This window comes from Protopterus annectens, chromosome 10.part0 (genome assembly GCF_019279795.1).
Source record: "Protopterus annectens isolate FY-2018-M chromosome 10.part0, PAN1.0, whole genome shotgun sequence".
Lineage (NCBI taxonomy): Eukaryota > Metazoa > Chordata > Ceratodontiformes > Protopteridae > Protopterus > Protopterus annectens.
This window is the reverse complement of record NC_056744.1, coordinates 413,968,766-413,988,935: the sequence shown is the minus strand read 5'-3', so window position 1 is coordinate 413,988,935 and position 20,170 is coordinate 413,968,766. Positions and strand designations below refer to the sequence as shown.

Genomic DNA, 20,170 nt, shown 5'->3' with positions numbered 1-20,170 from the left:
ACACACTCATGTCTGTCCTGACACATAACAACTGGAGAAGCAGAGGTAACAAGCCCACATACTACCCACTAGTTAGTGACATACATCTGTACAGCATTCCACTGCTTTGTCAGAAACACACAACAGTTATGGTGGCTCGGCAACAGTACATCTGACAAATATCTGGACATAACATCACACTGGGTAAATAAACTGAGCTGCTAGGCATGTCACAAAGCACTGTGCAAACTACAGGCAGACTGCCACAACACTGGCCTACATTTCTTATGGGGGAATACTCATGAACCTGCAAATATAGCAGGCTCTACAGGCAGTAACAGCACAGAGTAACAGACACCTGTGCAAAAGTGCATACCCACAACCAATCTAAACACATTCACAGTCACATATAGTAAGCATACTTAATATTACAATATATGGACTGTGCGAACAACGCCATCCTCATATGTGCCACTCACACACTAACCCTACATATAGTCGGCCAATACACAGTGTAGTCCAATGCCTGACTGTGGTATGGGACATGTGCTGGTCTGGTCCTACCAACATGTACACCAACAGGGTACCATACACTGGAGCAGCATGCAACATCACATAGAACAGGACCAAGAATAATGACATCTACCACAGTCTGTACATGGGCCAAGGTACATATTCACAATGCACACTCTGTCGACAATCACCATAAGTATACAGACCTCACTAGTGTACACACTATAACAGAATGTCCAGGTTTTGTCCTCAGATATAAGGCCTAAGGCCTACTATACATAACATGTCTAGAAGTCTGATATCTCACTAGCTTGTTATCAAGTAAGATGTCAGTAAATAATGATGTACTGAACATATGCACCTCTTACTGCATGACATATGTACAAAGGTTGACAGAGCTGTGGCTGGAGGCACAAACACAAGGCCAATATTGACATGTTGCTGTGATAAACCCATACATTTACTGGTGTATCAGGGTTTGTTGTGACATATGTCTACTGAGGGATATGAAGTCAGTAACTCACATGGCTACCACCCTGTACTGACTGCAATCCTCACAGTATGCTACTGCATTTCTAAAGATAGGAAATGTGGGAGTAACACAACACATGTAAGACTCGAAATACTGGTCAGTCTGCAGATAACCCTACAGGTGAGAGTTTTCCCAACCACATAACACTGTCATGACAGGTATTACATCATGTAGAACAGCCATATCCTCACAAACCCTGTTAAACCAACATTACTTCAAATGTAGAAGAGCAATACTTACATTCTGTCCCCATGTCTGGAACATCCCCCTCCTGTTTGTTGGCCTGTCTCCACAGTGTATGTTGCAAGAGGTATATCCAACTACCCTTCTGTGATGCTGTTTGTCAAACACCCATGTGAAGTCCTGCTCACAGTGAAGGAAAAGGGCCAACACCCACATGAAGTGCTTAGTTAAAGGAGTGTGTTTCCATGCAACTGGCTGTAGGAATTATACCACATCTGTTCCACATGCAATCAGCTAATGGAGGACTGCAAATCATACACAGGCCATCAGCTGATCATGAGCATCACTTACACAACTCAAGTTGCTGCCTAAGCATAGCAGGTGTACTTTTCCACATCTAGCAGAGAGGGAGTGAGACAGACAGACAGAGACTAAAGTAAGAAAGGAAGGGAGTAGGAGAGTAAGAGCCAAGCATGTTTGTGTATGATCCATGGGTGGAGAGTGGCATCTGGTCATTATGCCTATATTGTTTACTAATCCATACTGTCACATAGTAATTGCACATGGCTGTACACATTTATGGCTGAGGATTGTTAACTAGAATCTCTACAATGTTTGGAAAATGTTGGCCTTGTAATGTTGACAATGGGACATGTAGCTCCTCAATATAATGATGTGGCAATACCCACACTGCAATGGCCCATGTCATTACACAATCACCCCAATACCCACATAGGACACTGTTAACACACACTTACCAGTACTGAGTTGCAATCCCCTACCTTATGTATTGCTATTACATTGTTATGCAGTTATTGCACACGCCACGGATCTTACATGTTGGAGAGATATCCAAAAGTATCTTTGAAGGTGAGTGACATCAGCAACTGTGATAAAGGAGGGATAAGGGAAGTGTAGTACATGTGACTGTCCACAAAAGCAGGTGTCAAAGAAGACACAACCACATTCTCTCAGGGAATCGCATACATTACCACAGTAAATGGTTTGCTACAGTACAGTATTACGCAGTTATCACATGCACCACAGAGCTTATCAGGCTTGCTAATGTAGGGCAATGGGAGGTGTAGTGTCTATGAATGACCTCAAAATCATTGATCTCTACACACACAAATGCACAGAGTTTCACAATTGCCATGTCTGGAATTAGAATTCCTACATAACTAGTACATCACACCATAGCATTACACAGTTATTGCATGCACCACAGAGCTAAATTTTGTCCAAGGAGGTATTTCAAGATGACAGACATCAGCAGGCTTGCTAAGGTAGGTCAGTGGAAGGTGTAGGGACTGTGAATGGCCTCAAAAGCATTGATCCCTACACACACAGTTTCCATGTCTCGGATAAGACCTCCTACCTAACTAGTACATCACACTATAGCATTACACAGTTATTGCACACACCACAGATCTTATAGGGATGATCCTTGTCCAAAGGGGTATTTCAAGGTGACCAACATCAGCAGGCTAGCTAAACTAGGGCGATGGGGAGTGCAGCATGTGTGAATGGGCCATAAACCATTCCTCTGGAAATACACACACAACACTCAGTCACACACAACTTTACATTTGACAGGACTGTGTATACAACTGCTAGATGAATAAAGGACTTGTACTGTCATGTTACACAGTTATCACAAGCACCACAAACACTACAGTGCTGAGGGCTACCAGAAGCAAATGTCTACAGTGATAGACACTGGCATATAATGTGATATTGGCCAACTGGAGGTGTGGTGGGTGGGACAGGCCTCATGATGGGAAACTCTCTGTCACTGCCTGTTCTCTTTTCCCCACATCTCTGTTTGTGCATGTTTGATCTATTATAGTGTGTTGTCCTTGGATATATGTGTGTATTCCTATCCAATGTGTGTGCAAAGCATGACTGGAGGGCAATGTGGTGTGTGTGCACAGACATCTGTGACCGACAGATATGTATATTCCACTGTTGTTGCCAGACATGGGCTTCATTTCTTTAAGTGTGGGAGCATGCCCAGTATGACCTTCTGTATCGAACGTGTGAATCCACTCCAGGTAGCTTGTACTCCAGTACAGGCATTTGTGTTCTACACTTACAGATAGCAACCTGTTTCTGCAGGATATCTGTAGATAGGTTGACAATATGGAGTCACAATGGGCAAAGGATAGTGGGATACTGTAACTAATTGTCTGTGCTGCTTCTGCTACATGCTTTTGGTGTTAGCAGAGATATTCAGACATATGTACTGCTTTACACCGTGATGTATTATGTCACCAACTACTGCCAGATATACGTATTTGCTTGCAGTAATTTCCTAGGGAATACAAGATGAATGAAGCTGTGTCCAGTATTGTAGTCTGCATCCTACATATTCTTGCATAATCATGCCATTCTGGAGGGGGAGCTGTAGACACTTGCTTATGGGTCTGTGCAAATGGTCAAGCACCTTGGTACTGTGGTGGCTGAGGATCCCATGCTTGTACATCTATTGACAAGACAGAATGGCCATATCCTGCTGTGGCCATACCTCTCAGTTGTACAGATTCATACAGGTTACCCAGAGGCAGGGCTCATATATCTGGTCATTTCCCCTTCACCTTGTGGTTTATGAGCAGGTTTCTAGTCCCCCATTCCCAGGTTTGCAGGCAGAGATAGTATGGGCACACATCAGAGTTTCAGACTTTACACACTCCATGGTGTGCATGCTTCTAACCCCCCCCTGTTATTCTATCCTCTTCCTAACATTATGCAAGTAATATCTGAAAAGTAACCCCAAGCGATATCTGATAAGTATCCCTATAGTTATCACTTCATCCCAGCAGTATTTAGGGGTTGGTCCACAGTTCAAGCAGTAGGACATGGTGGATAAGCTACTGGAATTAGTTGATATGGCCTTGCGTTTGTGTTTAGTGGACTGTGTTAAGTCATTATTTGGGACTCCATGAGATAACATACATTGGCAGTATGGGCGAGACACAAGCCTTTGACAGAGGACTGTAGGGCTTTTGGTAGTGATGTAGGTCAGTGCATTCTGTCACTCCTACAGCCCAGGCTGCAAGCCACTGGGATTCCCCTGGGGTAACAGGGTAGTTGTGCAAGGTGCTAATGGCAATAGTTTCTGTCCTTATTAATCCATTGGTATGGATGCTGGCAGGATGCTGCTTACAGCTAGGGACACACATGTATGTGATATCTCTTCAGCATGTTGCATTCTGTGGGTATTCCTATAGAAAAGTGGGGTTAATATTGTATTCATTCCCAACAGCAGGGGTATGTCCTGTGACGAACCTATGGCTGATGGTGGGGTGAGCTGAGTGCATGTGTGCTATGGAAGCTTCTTGCAGCTGACTCACAGATATATGTGGGGCATTCCCCTTACACTGGCTTGTGCAGGGACATCAGCAGTTTCTCAGTACTTCATACTTTTGACTTTTGTGGTCTGCCAGTGTTTGGTCAGATGACAATTATTCCATACTACACAGAACTAATGTGCTGCTAACCTGTATGTACAATTCCAAAGGTGTGTCCATTTCACAGTAATATTTTATACACTCTCAGTCTAGGGTACTTCTGCCTGAGTATTGTTTGTATGTCTGTGCTCATATTCATGCCATGTCCATCTTTCAGATGGTGACAGATATTACATCTGAACAATTACTATGGATTACTGCTGGATTGGGTCTTGCTGGGATGCATTGTGTTTGGCACTGCAGTTGTTAGAACTTAGCCCGGTCATCAACAGTACTGGCTATATGCCACCAGGACACAACCCTCCATGCCTACATGCTAACCACTTTCACACAATATACAAAACACACAACCTAACACACAGAGCCCTGCATATTGTACATGTGCAACAATCTTTCCTGGTAATTTGGCCAGCTCAGGTAATCTGTGCTCCACTGTTATTATACCCACATGTACATGTTACTACAATTCTACATAGGATTGTGGGGAGGGCCACACCTGACAACTGTAAACATTTACTATGACTGTACTGGTATTTCAAGTACTCTGTTGGCTTCCATTTCATTCTGTATTCTGACCCATCATGCAAACTAGAGGCATATCAGTGTAGTACAGATATTAGGTTTTATTGACCTACATTTCAGTTTCAGATGTCATACCCTTCAGAACTAACATCCAACTGCTTGGCCTGTTGTAGTCTATCTGTGTAGGTCTGGAGGGGGGCTGTCCTCCATTGCCATCAATCGGAGGTCTTAGTACAGCCTTTCTTTGTGGTCATCTACACTTGTCCTGTTGGCTGAGATGGTTGTTGGGTATGTGAGCCTCACTGGCATGCATGTGTGTGTCCTATGGACACACATTTGACCCACCACATGTCCTGCAGTGGGATTTGTCACCTTGTTTAGTACTGTCTCCTATGTTTACACCAGTATTTGTTATGGATTTCATGCTGCCCATATAGGTGTCTACTATCTGCTGCCATCCTATTCAGCCACCAGGTTCCCTTGCATGCTCACATCCATACCATAGATACAAGTAGCAGAACATACTACTCCATTCAGCAATTGATAGTGAGAGTGACTTAACTTGTGGCTGCGTCGGTATTGAGGATGGTGCTGGAGGACTGACTATGTTGGATGTACATAGTACACTCCCTATACATGGTTAAGCACAGGTAGTGTCATGTTTGGCATCCCTTTTACTGTATGCATGAGTCAGAGAGAGGTGTCATTCCCTGGGTTCCTACCATATTAGTTAATATGACATGTGTTGCCTCTTTGCCAAAGCCTGGGCATACTGGGTACGCCTCCTTCTGCCTACAGGGGCAGGCTCAGGTTGTTCCTCCTCCGAGTCACTCTGTGCCTGTGCTGGCCTTGGCAATGGTGGGGGCCTGTGTGGCCCTGCCCAGTGTTGTTCCTGCTGCAGCTGTTTCCGTAGGATCACATTGTGTAGCATGGCACATACAATGACAATTTGGGTTGGGTACATGTAGCTGCAGAGTACTGCAAGGCTCCACCAGATATGTCCAGGTACTGGAACCGTGACTTGAGCATCCCAAACACATGCTATATTATGATTCTGGTTTGTGCATGTGCCTCATTATGGAGATCTTGTTCGGGTGTGTGTGCATTTCTGATAGGTGTCATCACAGCCACGACTCCAGTGTGTAACCAGCATCCCATCCCCCACTAGGTGGCCATATGGGATGTCCCCACTGGCAAAACTCTGGTACAGTTGCATCATATTCCACGTGTGGGAGTCGTGATAGCTTCCAGGGATGCCAGCACATACATTCATTATAATGCCCTGGGCATCGCACACAACCTGGCAGTTGGAGGGGAAGCCCTTGCGGTTTATGTAGACCCTACCCAGCTTGCCGGGTGGTGCTTTGATGTGCATGTGCATGCAGTCTATAGCACCTACTACCTCAGGGTATTCTGCTATTTGGTGGAAGAGATGCAAATTGCTGGTCAATGCCTCGTGGGTGTTGTGGCAATATATGTGCTCACTGGCATGTGCTGGCATGGCATCCAGGAACTGGTGGAGTACCCTGGACGCTGATGCCCGTGAGATCTCCATGATACCCCAGTTGGCCTTCGGAAGGTATCTTTGGCTAAAGTCTACACATACCTTGGTATCCACTGGGATGGTTTCCCCTCTGTTAGTTCTGTGTGAGGCATGGCTGGCACAGCTCAAGAATTTGCTGTAGGAGGTCCCTGTCCAGCCTATAGTGCTCCACTATCTCCAACTCATCTCCTCATTGTGGGTTGGTCTGCATTCTCATCCTCACCACCCTCAGCCTCTTCTACATATTGATTTATGAGAGCAAAAGCAGCCCCTATCATTTTGTTGTTTCTGTTAGGTAAAATTTCCCCGTTTGTGTACACTGGTGGTGTAGAGTTTGTGGGAAAACCAAAGGGAAAAGGTGTTTGCATAGTTTATAGCAGTGTACTGGGCTGGGCTGCTGCCTGTGTAATTGGCTGAGTCTGATACATTTCACCTGCCAGCTATGGTAGTTCTCCTTGATTACAGTCCTACTGCTGTTTTCCCTTCCCATTGCCTTCCTGTTTAAGCTACGAGGTGTGTCATGCAAACCCAGTGCACAGATGTGAATGGAGCTGCTTTTTCCTGTTTTTTTTTTTTGTTTGTTTAAAACCCAGTGCGTGGCACGCACACCCATTTAAGCAATGTAAATACTGCTAGGCAGCTTCAGACACACCCCCTTCCTTAGCTGTGCTTAGCTAAGGGCAAACATGGGCCACAGAGTTCAAATAAGCTTACAGCATGCATGACACACCCCCTTATGAAGTCATCCAGCTCTTAAGCTTACACCATAGTATTACTGCACCTACATGGTTGGGTGCAAGCTAGCACTGAGGGGAAATCTGTGATTCAGTATCATTGCCCTTATTTGCATAGGACTGACTGCTAATGCATGGTTACAAAACCAACACTCAGCCTTCCCCCTTAGCAACCACTATTCCATGGTCTTGTTGTGTTATGCATGCCGTTGACTATTATTGCAAAATTATGATTTTGGTTTAAAAGCTTATTTCCTGCTTTTTTATTAATGCTTTTTTATTAATACTTTTTGGGCCGATACTGTTTGCACACCACTGCCCACCACTGCCCTATGCTTAAATGGCTGAAACTGGCCAAAAAAAAGTTATTTTTTATAAATTTTGATGTTAATTTTCATGCCTATGGCCATATATTTGGCCTTTGGCATGCCTAACCCTTCTAATACATGTGTTTGTTTAAGCTGCCATGTTAACCTTTCTTCCTCCTCCTTGCACTGGTTCACTAGTTACCTATCCAACCGAAATCAAGCAGTAAAATGGGAAAAAAGCTACCTCCTCATTCCTTAGTACCCCCACAGGTGTTCCACAAGGTTCCATTCTAGGTCCCGTTATCTTCAACATATTTATAAATGACTTCCACAAATCAATCCCATTCTCAAACATCATCCAATATGCAGACGATTCAACTATCATTTGCTCATCCACCTCTATCACCACACTTCAAAAACTAACTCAAGATGCTTTCTCTACAACAGAGCAATGGATGTTAAAAAATCACCTAGCTCTCAACGCCTCCAAGACCAAGCTTATGATATTTACTCCTTCTAAAATTACTTCTCTCAATATGAATACATTTTCAATCAGTAGCCAAAATAACTCACCCCTAGAAATGGTTTCAGAGACCAAGCTACTTGGGGTACTAATTGACAACAACTTAAATTTACCTCTCACCTACAAAAAAATATCAAAAAAACCCATCAAAAACTTGGCATGCTTTATAGACAAAATACCTACCTTACCTCTGCTACTAAAATAACTCTCGCTACTTCCTTCCTTATCCCCTCCCTTCTCTATGGCGCCCCACTCCTAACTAATCTTCAGTCCTCTCTCAAAAAACAACTTTCCTCTTGCTACAACAAAATTGCAAAATTCGCCACCAGCCACAAGTCTTCCACCCACCACTGTTTTTCCCTCCAGAAACTAAAATGGCTAGAACTTCCCAATCAATTAACTTACACTCAACTAACTCTAGCCCATAAGCTTATTCTCAACCCCTCCCTCTGTCCTTCCCTCTCTACTGCCTTTAAAATGCACCTACCCAATAGAGTATTAAGATCAAACAATCAAAACCTACTCAAAGTCCATAAACCTACACATCCCCCAGGCAAAAACCTTCTATCCTTCAACCTAGCTCGCCTCTGGAACTCCCTTCCTCCACTCATCCGCACCACCTCTAATCACTCTGCTTTCAAAAAATCTCTTTATACACATCTAGCATCACAGTGGGAATGCTCCTGCTCCCACCCTACATAACCTACTCTACTCCTTCTCACATCCCTCCCTGCTCTGCTCACATCTTTAATATACCCTGAAAATTCAATAGAATTTATTAAACAAGTCCTTATGCTTCTTCCTCCCCCACTATATTATGTCATTGTACCTCCTCTTCCTTTTTAGTAACTATGTTTTCCTAACTATTCTGTATAAATGGATATTTTTGCTGTGCTAAATAGTTAATATGTTTTTCTGCACAATGTATTTAACTGTATACTTGCTGTACTGTTTGATATTGTCTTCTTTTTTACTACCTGTTGTACCTATTGTGTAACTTTGAATGTATCTTGGAGCTTTTCTCCCCAGGACTCCATTGAAAACGGGTTCATTTGGCCCAATGGACTATCCTGGTAAACCAACTGCAATAAATAAATAAAATAAATAAATCCATTTAGTAGTTTACAAAAATGTATTCGGCTACCGGATAAATACATTTCTGGAGTCTACATTATTCCTGCACGGATGCCTGCCTGCTTCCTGGATTACTAATTTACCTCATTTGCATGTTTTTTACCAGCAACTGAGGTAATTAGCATACAGGGGTTGTGTCTGTGCAGGAGCGCTCATGCATGTCCCAGAAGCTTACTCCTGGATCACATGGTAGCCATATTGCCTGCAGCAGCTCTTGCACTACTCCTGCATGCCATGCAGAGCTTGCTGAATCCTGGGGTTTATTTGATAGGTTTAGAATATGTTATTCATAATGGTTGTTTCTTTTCTTGTTAAGCTCTTTTTGTATTTCATGATAGGTATAATATAACTGGATTTACTCTGATGACAACTTGACAATTACAGTTTTGATAAAAAATTAATCACAGAATTTGGGGAAGCATTACACATCGATTTAAACTTTTAATTACTTTCTCAAATAAGTTAGAGTTTTGTTAATCAAATTTATCAAGGATTTGATAGTTTAAATTTCATTATTCTTTAGTGGATCTACGTTGAACGTTTCTATAATATATTAGATACGTTTTCCATTCTTCCTGCTGACTGTAAATGTTAAAGGACACGAATAGACTGATTAGTACAAGGATACTATTAAAATACAAGATAAAAGTTATGATGTCTGTAAAGAGCTTTCACAACAAGCACTAAAAGTTATAATTCTAATGGTTACAGACAATGGGTGGTAGCTGAATCACTGCTGTTATAGACAGGGTGGTAATTTGCGTGGTTGATGCTACGCGGATTGGGAGTTCATAACTCCAGGCAGGGTGCAGGTTTAATTTTTAAGAATCTGTTTATTCTATGCTATAATAAGTATATTATGACATCCACTTCATTTATTACAATTGTACCCTCAATATTAAAAAATTTCAAAGAATTTCATACCCACAAAAGTGTAATTCTTTCAAAAGATATGATTAAATTAACAAACACACTGGAGGGAATAGAACAGGAAAACATGTAAAGCTTGAAATAATGATCATATTCTCAGCAATGGTACATACATAAAATGGCAACATTGAAAGGGAGTTCAATAAAGATTAATGGTTTAAATAACCCTTGCAAAAGAGGAAGTTTATTTAGACCTGCATAGAGCTAACATTTTTTCTCCAAGAAACATCTTTTGAAAGAGATTATAACTAAATTAAATACAAAACAATTACACAGCCTTAGTCAGTTCATATCACACTAAGAAAAAAGAGGGGTAGCCATTATATGGACCAAAATGTTACCTATTCCCCAGATAATTAAGACATATAAAAGATGACAAAGGAATGTTTTGTTTAGTCATAGTTCAAATTAATAGAAAGATCTTCCACTTTCATTAATATATATTGGATTCCAGGTATAGGTATCACGGGTCCCTGTTAGAATGTCAAATGGTCATAGCATCGACATTCATAACAGTACACCCAGAAGATCAAAAAGGCACAATGCCAAAGTGCCACAACAACTCGAAAAGCTTTTGTACTGGGGTAAACCCCCCCTTGTGCCCCCTACATAACTTGCTACTTGCATATACACACGCAAACACACCAACTCCAAGATCATGCTACATCTAGGAATGGCAAAACCCCAAACACAGCTGAAGTACGATCTCTTGCAATCACTCACCTGCACACTTTGATCTTTTTTTTTTTTCTCAGTCTTCTAGGCTCACTGTTTTGAACATCGATGTTATGATGTTTGACTTTCTAACAGGGACCCAAACTAGTAAGTACTTGAGATTGGGCTATCTGAATGCCCTAATAAGTATTACATCATGCAATATGTAGGATAAGGTTGAACATCCACATAACTTGTTCTGAAAAATAAAACCAAACAAGTAGACCAAATGGCTCACATAGTGTTTTGTATAAATATCGGGTATCCAAGTAAAAATTTTAACTCACTTTACAAGCATACAAATTTGAAGTTTAATAGACATACCTTAAATGTAAAAAATGGTTAAGCACTTTCTTCCCTAAAAATCATTAGGAGGTCATTAGAACCATATTCTATACATTTGAACCAGTTTAAATAGCTTGCTAAACAAATCATATGATATAAAATATCCAGTGGTAGTCAAACAAATTAATTCAACGTGCATCAATACCATCTAAGTGGTGTAAAAAACTATATATCAAAAAATATGTGAAAAATGCCATAAAGGGATAGTTTTGTTAAACTAATGTGTGAATAAATATATAAATAACAATGATTGTTTAAAATTGTCGAAATATATTTAAAAACATTTAAAATGTTTAAAATATTTAAAAATTCAACAAACTTTCAACTTAAGCATGCAAGCCATTCATTTCTCAGCCCGACACTTGCTCAAAACTCATAGCAAGCACTTATAAACCCTAGCACTACAGAAGGACAAGGCTCTCTATTCATCCTTACCAGCCATTCAATAAAACAGTTTACTGTACCTATCCAGGCATGTCCAAAGGGAAGTTTCAGGTGTACTCTCCAGTCCAACTGGTGAATATGGGCATTTTGAGGCAATGTTAGAACTGCCTCATGTACAGACAACCCTCTCCTCCTGCCACCAAACACTAATACATGCAAGAGATGCAATTATACAGCCAAACTGGAGGCTAAGCTCTTTCAACCCAAGACTGGATCACAGTCAAGAGGAGAAGGGAAATACTGGCATCACACCACCAGTCACACATAGACCCAATAAACCAGCACCGGCAAAAAGCACACGTAAATACACAAAAACATACTCTGAGGCTCTAAAAAAAATCTGCAAAAGCAACAGAGCCCTCCAAAGCAGACATCCAAGCAACCTCCACCCCTCAACACAAACCATGAAACCCATACTTCACAAAACCAATGTGCTATGGAATCACAGCTCTCAAGGCAAAATAACATACCCAACATACTAGTAATAGGTGACTCTATAGTCAGGCACACTGACATCCCACTCACTAGGCTGAATAAGGAGAAGTTTACGGTTAGCTGCCTGTCGGGTGCCAGGATCCACCACATAACACAATCACTCAGGTCACTCCAGAACAAGTACAAATAAGACTCTGTCATTGTCCATGTTGGTGTGAATGACCTGAGCCATACCTCCCTGGACTACATGAAAAGAGACATGGAAGAGCTCTCTAATCACATAGCCCAGGCCAGTATGATCCTGACCCTGAGTAGCATCCTGCCCTCACCAAGAATGATCCCACAGTATAAAGAAGAAATTATCAATTTCAATAACTGGCTAAGTTTATGGTGTCATTCAAAGGGGATCTAGTGTCTTTCTGCCTGGGATGACATGCTCGACAAGCCATGCTGCTTTGCTAGAGATGGCTTGCACCCATCACCCTTAGGCTTTCGAATACTGGCCAAGGCTCTTGCCACCCCCATAGTGCCTTTTTTAGGCAAGGCTCAAAAGACAAACCCACCACCATAAATAGCACAAGTAACAAAAATCGGAGGGTAATACTACTCAATGCCAGAAGTCTAAACCTCAAAATGCACGCACTCGAGGCACTCTTCAGTATGGAGAAAATTGATATATGTGCAGTAACAGAAACCTGGTTTAAGGCTCCAGAGAGCACCCCAGTACTACCAGGCTACAACTCATACCATATATTTTGACCACAGAACCCAGACTGAAATACAAAAGGCAGGGGAGTATCCATATTCATCAAGAATACCCACACCTCCAGGTTAGTGGCACAGCTCAATGCTTCAGAGATTATCCACGTGCAACTAACAATGGGCAAAACTGCAATTCAAATTGTAGCTTGCTACAGATCACCCACCATGTCCCAGGACCTCCATTCAGCATTTCTGGAAATACTGGGTAACATAAAGGTCCTACCAAATACCTTAATATTGGGTGATTACTACCCAAACATTAACTGGGAGAACTACTCAAGTACCAACTCCCTTGCCCAACATTTCCTAGAATTTATAAACTCAAACACCCTGGAACAACTGGTCAACACTCCCACCAGAGGTGACAACATATTGGACCTGGTCATCACCAACATGGGCGACCGGTGTTCCACACCGGAGGTCAACCCCTTGCTGGTTAGATCTGACCATAAACAAATCACTTTGGATATCCACATTTTGCTCCTACTCCCAGACAAGGAAACCACCATGAAAAACTTTTCAAAAGCAAACTTCACGTTACTTAAGATGGAGGTGGAAAGATTCAAAGCCCCCATGCTAAAGGATAATGCTGTCCAAGCTGCAAAATCCTTTACTAATGCATTCTACAGGCACCTGCAAGAATGCATGGATAGTGCTATCCCAGGCAAAACCAAGAATCACTCCTCCAAGAAAAGAAAACCAGTCTGGTGGACCCCTGCCATAAACAAGCTATACAATAGAAGGAGGAAACTAGTACAGAAAAGAGTAAAATCCCAAGAAGGGAAGACATCCCTGATCAGTATCATCAAGAAACTACGATCCCTCATAAAATCATCCAAGGCGAGCTTTGAAAGAAAACTTGCCAAGGACTCCAAAGATAACCACAAGGCATTCTTTAGCTATGTTAAGAATCTAAGTGGCAATGCTCAGATCTGCTTGGAGTTAGTGCAGAATAGTACAAAATACACTGAACCGACCGATATTGCCAACATCCTGGCAGACAGATTCAGTGTAAACTTCACCCCCTCTCACCCCCTAAAGGGCCTATAACCATACAAGAAGAATGTAGAGCCCCTGAAATCACAGACACGGATTAAAATAGCCCTCTCCAAAGCCAAAAGCACAGCATCAATGGGACCAGATGGTGTCCCAGGCTGCATCCTACATGAGCTCAAAGATGAACTAACCCCTCACCTAAACACACTGTTCAAACTCAGTCTCTTCACAGGCTACATAACCATAAAGTGGTGCACAGCAACAGTTATTCCGCTCCACAAAGGTGGAGCCACAACAGACCCAGAGAACTATCATCCTATAAGCCTAACTAGCTTGGTCTGCAAGGCTATGGAGTGCATCATCATGGAACTCATTAACAGAGACATTGGGAACCTCCAAACACTGGACCCTACCCAGTTCGGCTTTGTTAAGGGCAGATCATGCCTCCTATACCTGGTGGACTTTTTTGAGACAGTTACCAAGGATATAGACGAGGGAAAGGTGGTACACACAGCCTACCTAGACCTCGCAAACACCTATGACACCATTCCCCATTCTGGTATTATAAACAAGCTCACCAGCCTGAACATAAACCCCTATGTCACAAGATGTGCTGCCAATTGGCTCACGGACAGAACCCACATGGTGAGAGCTGTGGGAGCTAGGTCTGACTCAAACCGGTTACAAGTGGCATTCCCCAGGGCTCAGTCTTAGGACCGCTCCTGTTTAGCATATACTTCTCAGAGGTACAGACAAGCACAGGAGGACTATGGCTGACCAAGTTCATAGATGACTGCAAACTAGGGGCTATAATTGAATCACCGGCTGACAAAGACATCCTCCAAAAGGCTCTCACTGAGAAGGATACCTGGTGTCAAAATCATGGCCTCAAGCTAAATGCCAAAAAGTGCATAGTCATCCCCTTTGGAAACAAAGTACCCACAAACTATCACATAGGTGGTAGCCCCCTAAATACAGAAGATGTAATAAGGGATCTGGGGACCCAAGTAGATAGTAATCTCTTCTTTGATAATCACATTGCCAAAGTGGTTAGAAAATCCTTCTATGTGGCCCACCTAATTAAAAAAGGGTTTGCATCCAGATCAAAAGAGGTCATTGTGCTCCTCTACTCATCAGACCCATCATAGAGTACAACGTCCCATTTGGGATGTACCTTACAAGACACCTGCAACAGCTGGAAAGACCACAGCAGTACCTCACCAAGAGGATCACTGGCTTCAAACAGATGTCCTATGCAGCTCGAGTGAAGAAACTCCAGCTGTACTTTGTTGCATAGTGCCTGCTCAGAGGTGATCTCTGCCTGACATACAATGCCATGTCCAACCCAGAATTGATGGACATGCTCCACCTAAAGAAAAACTTATCCCCTCGAGCCACACGCTTTAAGGATCTAAACCTCACCACAACAATAAGCAGGACATGCTGGAGGGATAGATTCCTGTCCCAGAGACTTCCCATGCTTTGGGAACAAGATTCCAATCTACATTAAGCAGAGCTCCTTGCTAACCATCTTCAAGAGAAACCTTGATGAGTGGATGGAAACAGAAAGTTTACCCCAGGGATCACTTCAGTGGCTCTGCTGGACAGAGGCACAGGGAACTAAGCCAACACATTCTGGCTAGGCTTATAAATGTCGTCGGGCAGATAGCCTAGTACCTACCTATGAACCTAAGTCATCATAACCTGACACCTCTAGATTTGAGCATGGGGGGGGCAATGGAAGCATTTCCATTTAAGTCCTGATTATTACATGCATTCAATCTGAGCTGCCAGATCAATTCTCTGTGCTTGATACTGGTTTCCCAAGAACCACTCTATTCATTTTGTGGGGCCACTTCCAATATGTCAAACTTAAAATTTCCAGTTAGTACCCACGTCTGTGTATTTACATAAGACATTAGAGTTTTGCTTTAAAATAGCATAAAAATGCTTATAAATTCTTTCCCCAAAATGTTGTTCAGTTTTACCAATGTAATAATTACAACATCATTCACACAATGCTACATAAGCCACTCCTTTGGAAGCACAATTGCCATGTGCTAAGGGAATGTTGCAAGGAAAGCCATCTAAGTGTACACATTATTTTTCTGGAATGTGTGAACATTGCCCTCAACTACCACATTTTCTAGTGCCCTTAATACGGGTATCTGTGGGGCAGATTTTTTGATGATCTCATAAATGTTTAACACTCTTATATGTTAATGCATGTAATTATCAGGGCTTAAATGAATACACTTCCATTGTCCCTACACTAAAATCTAGAGTTGCCGATTATGATGACTTTTTAAATATATTTAGACAGTTTTTAAACAATCATGGTTATTTATATATTCATTTACATATTCTTTTAACAAAAGCAACCCCTTGATGGTATTTTCCACACATATTGTTTTACACAGTATAGATAGTACTGACACACATTGAATTAATTTGTGTTTGACTACTACAGGATACTTTATGCCACGTTATTTGTTTAAAAAGCTATTTAAACTGGTTCAAATATATAGAATATGATTCTGATGAGGTTCTATGGCTTTTTAGGGACAAAAGAGCTTAACCATTTTTTACTTTTAGTTTATGTCTATTAAACTTCAAATTTGTATGTCTGGAAACCGAGTGTGAATTTTCATTTGGATATCCATTATTTATACAAGATGCTGTGATAGCCTTTTGGTTATCTTGTTTGGTTTACTTATCTGCGGCTGCATGGGCACACACTACAAGTGCTTGGTGTTTCGTGTTCTGAAAAATGTTTTAAGACTATACTGTAATAATGCAGATACTGACATATGAAGGTATAAGTTAAAATTCAGACAAGAATGTTAATATCCTATGTACAAAGTCTGAACTTGGTATGCATCTTTTAAATAAAAAAAAAAACTGCAACATGGGTACAGCATTGTGTGAAATTAAACTGCAAACACCAAAGGTATCAAAGTATTACTATATAGTGTTGTTGAGTCGTTGAGTGTAAAAAAGTCATAATTCCAAATAAAAGCTTATTTTGGTTCTTTTTAAATATGCCATGAAAACATTTTTTTATTAAAATTCAAGAGGTAGCAACTCTTGTGCCTGTACATTTAGAAACATAATGTAAGAATTTTTTACTATACAATTATCCCAATAGTATTCACTGGAAACGCCAAGAGACAATGTGAAAATATTTTGGAGTTACAGAGCCATTAACATACAGTGAGCAAAAATAGCCAAACAGTCAATATCCTGGAGACATTTTCTAGAAAATATTAAATAGTATTGTAGTTAAATTAAATGAATGAAAACAGTGTGTAAAGGCAGGAATCAAAACTGTAAAAGTAGGATGTGTGTGAATGCAGATAAACTGACATGATTTTAGCAAGGGGGAAAAAAAACATGGCACTCAACAAAATCCTGATCACCACTTACAGTTGTGTTGACTGTACAAGTTGTATAAAGCAGTGCAAGCCATTCACCACTACATATGCTACATTTACAGCTATCCTTAAGGCAGTCTCCTTTCCAGAACTCTAGAGCATGCAAAGAGTATGACCTTTCTGCAATGGAATGTACACTCCTCTTCCAATTTCTAGAAATAGGACCCATTACCCCAATTTTGCAATCCAGAAGGTACCCAAAGAATCACAGCAGGCAAGTTTATGAGAATAATGCCTGATAAATGTTTACTGTAGGCCATGCATGTTAAAAAATGCATAAAGAATCCCACTGCATCATGAATTGTAAAGGTCCCTACAGGGCACAACATAACATAAATTGGTCTTCAGCCATGGCAATAGAGAAAGTACCATCCATCTCCCAGCATCCATCAAAGGAATAGGTACAAATCTGACAACTTCCAGAACACTCAGGATTAGCACAGGGGGTGAGAACCCTATAAATGTCCTTCCTCTACAAACAGGTTGGTTTCAAACCTATTCCATACAATATAAATATGCAATAGTCAAAACTGCCATACAATGCTGCTTCATCAATGCATTTTTAAAGGGGCTATGGCACCAACATTGTAAATTCCACAAAGAAATACAAAACTAAAGGCAGCAAGCAAAACACATGACTTGAAAACCAATGTAGGTAAATGAGGCTGGCATTTAACTAGCCATTCACTGCACTGAGGTAGGTAGCCAATACAACAGAATAAAGCTTCTAAGATATTTAAGAGCAAAATTATTGATTATATGTAGAATAAGCACTTTACATGTTCGGTTTGCAATGCCTCCAGGCTACATCAAATCCGTTTTACTGATAGCTTGTGTAAAAGGTGTGTGTGAGGGTGGATGATGTGTAGTACATGCATGCAGAAGGACATAAAATAAGGAATAATAATCCACTTTCATACAATCACTGCCTGTTTTTGACAGAGGAAATATTGCAAGTCAACAGGGAATAAGAAGTAGCTAAAGATGTACATATATACTGGGTTTCAGTGTTTGGGGTATTTGCGAAAACCCACTGCTTCTCTTGCAATGTATACTTTCATATCTCACATCTTCAATAAAATATCCACCAGTAATTACTTGTCTGGCAGCAACATTACACTAGATTAAAGCTCCTATATCCTATAGTTTTACATCATTTCCTTTGAAAAATTAATTTCCTTCTGGATAAAAATTATTGAATCTGCATCAGTTTTCATTGAGAACATAGTTCTAGTCCAGCTATGCACAAAACGGAGAGGAGATAAAACCTGCTAGGTTCCCCTTCTATTTTAACCTACTGCAGATACATTACCTATTCACCTTTTTGCTACTGATGTGAAGGATATTCTATGCCAGACCCATGCTCACAAGTGCTCCGCCAACATACCTGCCACCTTAGCATTATCTCGTCTAAAGAAATACAGTCTTTCTATACCACATCTTGCAAATAAAGTATTGCAATTCATAAGAAGGGGCGGGGGTCTGATGTGTTTAAGGGGGTGGTGCTTATTTCTCCTTCAGATTTCTATTTACTATGTAACACAATGCCCTCAGTGGTCTTTTCAAAAACTCAATCCCCAAATGTATAAATTTGGTACAACTTGGTGAGCCCAAGGTTCTCAATGTAACAACAACCATTACTTGGCAACCAGACAATTTCAGTTTTAGAAGTTAACATTTAGAGATCAGAAACTATTTTCACTATATGAAAGTAGAATTAGTCTTTGCAAGAAACAGCCACGTAATATGTGTTGTTTATGTTTCAAACATGCATCAGTCTGCTAATTTAGACTACTACGGCAAATGCTAATACAATTTATTCTTTCTCTTCACACACCGGAAAGAAATTTTAGCAGAGCAAGCAGGGGCATTAGGAAATACAGCCCTCATCACACTCTAATAAGTTTAAGGAAACAATGTGCTGCTTGAAGAATAAACTGCTGTAATGTCAAAACTGCAGCGCATTTCACAAACCAAACGTCTGTAGCTCTGGCCAAGCTCCACGGAGCCAAGTCTGGGGAAGTGCTGCTGAACCAGCTGCTGGTACTACTTGTCCGGGACTGTGGTGCTTTAAATGCTTTAGCCTAACTGGTACCTATGGACTACTGAATAAGGCGTGACTGCCATTTACATTTACCTTTCGAAGTTTTGCTCCTGTGTCTTTGCATTACTTGACCATCTGCCAAAAATCATTAAATCCACTGCAGCTCTTCATTCTTCCGGAGCGTGACACCCTCGATTTGCTAAGACAGCGCCAAGCTACTAAGGACCAAAAAGTTGCATTTCAAAACTTTTACAAAGTATCTTATGTCCCAGTGGGGGCGGGGCGTTATCCCAGGGGCGGGGCTAGAAGCTGAATCTTGTGAATTGTCTGGAGAAAAAGGCCCCAACACGATAATATTAAGAAAGTAAGGGAAAAGTAATACACAAAGTCAGGAAAAAGGATTTTATAAAGTCGGGTGGAAAAGCTGGAATGAATCCTTAATAGTAGGGTTACCACATGCCCCTCTTTGGGCAGCTGTACCCCGTGGGGGAAAAACCCTAAAATGTGACAAATGTCTGAGATTTTAGGACAAAAAATATCTCGTAAGTTTTTTTAATCTGTGCATAAAACAGTTATTTTGTATCTGAAACACCTAAATGTAATACGAAATAGCGTAAGTAAGTGG

The 20,170-nt window shown here is 41.2% G+C and overlaps 1 protein-coding gene across 1 annotated transcript in view; it reads right to left on the bottom strand.

Moving 5' to 3' along the window:
- PLA2G4A (phospholipase A2 group IVA) overlaps positions 1–19,754 on the bottom strand; it is a 1,409,517-nt gene extending 1,389,763 nt beyond the window's left edge. The window contains exon 1 of the mRNA XM_044085320.1: positions 19,639–19,754. The gene's annotated coding sequence lies outside the window, so the exon portion shown is untranslated. The remainder of the gene's footprint in view (positions 1–19,638) is intronic.
- Between the last annotated feature and the right edge of the window lie 416 nt (positions 19,755–20,170).